The following is a 5188-nucleotide window of genomic DNA, read 5'->3' on the forward strand; positions in this document are numbered from 1 at the left end:
GCTCAAGTGGCAGAGTGCTAGCCTTGAGCAAAAAGGAAGCCAGGGACAGTGCTCAGGCCCTGAGTTCAAGCCCCATGCCTGACCAAAACAAACAAACAAACAAAAAAGATGCACAAGGTCTCAGTTTCTCCATATTCCCACCAATATTTGTTATTTTGAGTTTTAAGAAAGGATAACCACCCTATTAAGTGAAATGGTTAGTTAAATCTTGTATAGATTTGATTCATATTCATCCTCTCTTTCTCCCTCCCTCCCTTCCTTCCTCCCTCCTCTTGGCACTGCTAGAGTTTGAACTCAGGATCTTGCCCTTGCTAAGCTAATGCTCTGTCATCTGCTTTTTTTTTTCTGGTTATTTCTGAAATATGATGCCATTTCCAACCCAGGCACATGCCTGAGGATTTCCTTGGTTGCTGAGACCACAGGCACATGTTACTATGTCCAGTTTTCCTCTGTGGAGATGAAGTCTCCAGGACTTTTTCTAGATCAGCAATTCTCCAAATTTCAGGTGACAGCTCAGTTTCATGTTTATCTCAGTCTGACAAACTTCTGCCTGGGCTGGCTTCAAACTATGATCCTCCCCTTCTCAGCCTTCCAAGTAGCTAGGATTATAGGGGTGAGCCACTGGTGCAGCTGATTTTCATTTCCTTAATGATTTATGATGCTGAGCATCTTTTTGTATACCATGTTTGGAAAAATACCTATTCAGATCTTTTGCCCATGTTTTAATTGGGTTGTTTGTACTTTTTGTTGCTGAGTTAAAAAGAGCTCTCTGAGTATTCTGGAAGTTAGACCTATACCAGATATATGAATTGCAAATGTTTAATCCCTTTCTGTGTGTTGTCTTTTTACTTTCTTTATTTGTTTTGTTTTCATTGCCAGTCCTGGGGCATGGACTCAGTGCCTGACTACTGTCCCTGGCTTCTTTTTGCTCAAGACTAGCACTCTACCTCTTGAGCCACAGTGCCACTTCTGGCTTTTTCCTACATATGTGGTGCTGAGGAATCGAACCCAGGGCTTCATGTATACGAGGCAAGCACTTATCCCCAGCCTGTCCTTTTACTTTCTTAAGAGTGCTCTTCACCCCCTCCAAGCCCAGTAAACAAATTATTAAATGGGCAGAGGACCTAAAGAGAGACTTCACAGGAGAAGAGATAAAAATGGCAAAGAAACATATGAGGAATGTTCAACATCCTCAGCAGTAAAGGAAATGCAAATAAAAACAACGCTGAGATACCGCCTCACTCCAGTTAGAATGGCCTATACTCTGAACTAAGACAATAACAAATGCTGGAGGGGATGCGGGGAAAGAGGAACCCTTCTCCATTGTTGGTGGGAGTGCAAATTAGTACAACCACTTTGGAGAACAGTATGGAGGTTCCTCAAAAAGCTCAGCATAGACCTTCCCTATGACCCAGCCATACCACTCCTAGGCATCTATCCTGAACAACAAGTCTCAGGATATCAAAAAGACATCTGCAGGGCTGGGGATATAGCCTAGTGGCAAGAGTGCCTGCCTCGGATACACGAGGCCCTAGGTTCGATTCCCCAGCACCACATATACAGAAAACGGCCAGAAGCGGCGCTGTGGCTCAAGTGGCAGAGTGCTAGCCTTGAGCAGGAAGAAGCCAGGGACAGTGCTCAGGCCCTGAGTCCAAGGCCCAGGACTGGCCAAAAAAAAAAAAAAAAAAGACATCTGCATATCCATGTTTATCGCTGCACAATTCACAATAGCCAAAATATGGAAACAACCCAGATGCCCCTCTTACAGATGAATGGATCCAAAAGATGTGGTACCTATACACAATGGAATACTACATAGCGGTTAGAAATTATAAAATATTGGTATTCTCAGGGAAATGGTCAGAACTTGAACAAATAATTTTGAGTGAGACAAGCCTAGAACACAGAGAACAAATGGGGCATGGTCTCCTTGATATATGACTGTTGGGGGAGTGTGGACAGTAGAGACCAGGTCTGCGAAACAAAAAACTTCTTTTTTTTTTTTTCTTTTTTTTTGCCAGTCCTGGGCCTTGGACTCGGGGCCTGAGCCCTGTCCCTGGCTTCTTTTTGCTCAAGGCTAGCACTCTGTCACTTGAGCCACAGCGCCACTTCTGGCCGTTTTCTGTATATGTGGTGCTGGGGAATTGAACCCAGGGCCTCATGTATACGAGACAAGCACTCTTGCCACTAGGCCCTACCCCTAGCCCCACAAAAAAACTTCTTGTCAAATGGTATTTCCACAGGTTTGGGTCAGCAACCTTACATTATGTATCTAAAACCAAACAACTACTAAACATAAAAAGGTCTAGAATAGACCTATGAGTGGATCACAGTAGCTCAACAGCTATGTACATATGATCATATAAGACAATGATAAGCAAAAACAACTCCAAGAGAAGGACACAGGAGGACTCTATTGCTAACGTTACATTTAAAGTTCTAGGTGAATTTCCTTTGGTGTACGCCACATAGTTACTGTATATGATTTTGGTACACTGGGTATTGTATATATGCCTACCTGATCTAGGGAAGGGCAATAAAAACGAGGGTGTAAGATATCACAAGATATGTACTCACTGCCTTATTATGTAACTGCACCCCTTTTGCACAACACCTTGTCAACACAATTTAATTAATAAAAAAAAAGAGTGCTCTTCAGGGACTGGAAATGTGGCTTAGTGGTAGAGTGCTTGCCTAGCATTCATGAAGCCCTTGGTTCGATTCCTCAGTACCACAGAAACAGAAAAAGCCAAAAGTAGTACTGTGGTTTAAGTGGTGCTGAGTTTAAGCCCCAGGACTGGCAGAGAGAGAGAGAGAGAGAGAGAGAGAGAGAGAGAGAGAGCCCTCCAGAAGGGGTGACATTGTCCAAAGAGAAATGTACTCATCACCTGACTTATGAAACTGTAACCCTTCTGTATATCACCTTTATAATGATAGTAAAAAAGAATGCCCTTCAAAACCAAGTTTTTAATTTTAATAAATTCTAAGTTGACTATTTTGTTTTTTGTTACTTGTGCTCTGTGGGGCAAATTTTAGATCATCACCCAAATCACACTAAGACCGTGAAGATTTTTCCTGTTTAAGTCCACAATATTGAGTTATATTTTGTAATGTGGTAGAGGTATGGTCTAACTTTATGAGTTATGTTTTTATGTGGTATGAGATAGGGCCCAACTTCATTCTTTGGGCTGTGAATATTCATTTATCTCATCACCACTTATTGAAGAAACTGCTTTTCCCCCAGTGAGTGGCTTAGAGCCCTGGTTAAAAACCAACTGACCACGGGGCTGGGAAGCCAGGGACAGTGCTCAGGCCCTGAGTTCAAGCCCCAGGACTGGAAAAAAAAATCAACTGACAGTGGTCTGACCATTTATGTCCCACATTTCATCTTTTCTTAATGTTTTAAACATGCACATTTTTAAAGGTTTATACAGTTTATTAATCCCTCTGTGAAAAATTCACCATCAGGGCAAGTCATTGCAGGATGATCTTTATTCCTTTAGCTGTTATCCAGTCTCCTCACTTTTGACCAGCTCCAACACTGGCCTTTGCAGTCCCTCTGACTTTCTTCATTCTGTTTTTGTGTTCTTTTTGTTGTTTCCTCTTTTTCTTTTTCTTTTCACATAGGCCATGTCGTGCAAGTCTGTGTTTGGGCTTCTTTTTCTTTGCATAATCCAAGGAATCATAACCATGCCAAAGCCAGTTGTTTTGCCACCACCCAAATGGGTTCTGAATCCAAATACAAAGATGACATCAGGTATGGTCTTGTACAGTTTGGCAAGTTTTCCCCCCAGTTTCAGTCTTAGGTACTGTTGCCTTTCCAGGGTGAAGGACATCAATAACCAACTGCTTCCTCTGAAGTAGTCAGTTGGTCACGAGCTTCCTGGTCCAGATAGTTACTGTGTCATTCATGATGCCAACAGACATCCAGACAGTCAGGAAGGAAAAGAGCAAATGCACATATTTTTTGAAAGACAGGTTCTCCCTATGTAGCCCCGATTGATCTTGAATTCACCTTGAACTCAGTCATCTGGGCTCAGCTTGCCCAGCAGTGGAGTGACAGTTATGTAGCACCATGCCTAACTACTGCACATTTTATTCAGGAAATCTTAACATGGTTTTTGAGTGAAGAAAATTACATAATGAATCTATTTTCTTCATCAGCCAGCACAGATAATTATCAATAATAGCAGACTCAGCTTCCTTGGACCACTTCCCTCTGTCTGATCCCGGTCATGCGGGCTCTACTACCCTCCCCACTTACCATGACATGCTACCCATATGTATTTTAGTGTTAAACAGGTGAACTTGAATCTGCTTTTTAACTCCACTTTTATTTGAATTGAGAAACTGGTATTAAGAAGCATTTAATTGCAAGAGCAGAGTATCTAAAAAGATGTCAAAGGAACTCAGAAAATACTCTGAACAGATGGAGAGAGAGCCTGAAGTGACCCCCTCCCAAAGCTGGGGTCAGACCTTTAGAGTCAGCCCACTGGATGGCGGGGTCTTCTGGCCTTTGCCTCGCTAAACAGAAACTAAAAGTAAAATCAGTCCGGGACCAGAAGAAATCCCTTCTTCCCACAGGGTCTCCTGGGCCCAGTTTCCTGCAGAACACCATGCTCACTCTGAGATATGCTCAAAGGCCCAACCCTTTCCTGCAGAGCAGATAAGGAAGGGTGTGACTTAAGGGCCTACAGCAAGCAGATGGGTAAATGGAACCAGTTCTCCTGTGCCACTTCCTTAGCAGTGTGTCTTCCCTGCTGGCCTTCAGGGTCCTCACGCCGTAAACTCCATAATACACTGTCTTTGTTGTTTAAGCAGCCTACTGTCTTCTAAAGTATTTAAATAAAAATAAAAATTTCTTGCATACAAGCCAGTGTAGTTACTATTTCCAGTGTCTCGTCCATTTTGTGTGTCCATGCTCCCATCTGGTGCCATTTTCCTTCGGCATGAAGATTTCCTGTAGTATTTCTCCTGGTGTAGATAAGCTGGCAATGCAGCCTTTCAGCTTTAGTGTTCCCCAAAACACTTTATCTTACCTCTGTGTTTGAAAGGTATTTTTATGTCCCTTTTTTGTTGTTGTTGGTCGTGGGGCAGAACTCTGGGCCTGGATGCCGTCCGTGAGCTCTTTAGCTCAAGTCTAGCACTCTACCACTTGAGCCGCAGAACTACTTCCAGTTTTCTGGTG

The 5188-nt window shown here is 42.9% G+C and overlaps 1 pseudogene; it reads right to left on the bottom strand.

Moving 5' to 3' along the window:
- Window positions 1-3519: 3519 nt before the first annotated feature.
- LOC125367521 lies at window positions 3520-3912 on the bottom strand (annotated as a pseudogene).
- Window positions 3913-5188: the final 1276 nt, after the last annotated feature.

This window comes from Perognathus longimembris, chromosome 19, assembly GCF_023159225.1.
Source record: "Perognathus longimembris pacificus isolate PPM17 chromosome 19, ASM2315922v1, whole genome shotgun sequence".
Taxonomy (NCBI): Eukaryota; Metazoa; Chordata; class Mammalia; order Rodentia; family Heteromyidae; genus Perognathus; species Perognathus longimembris.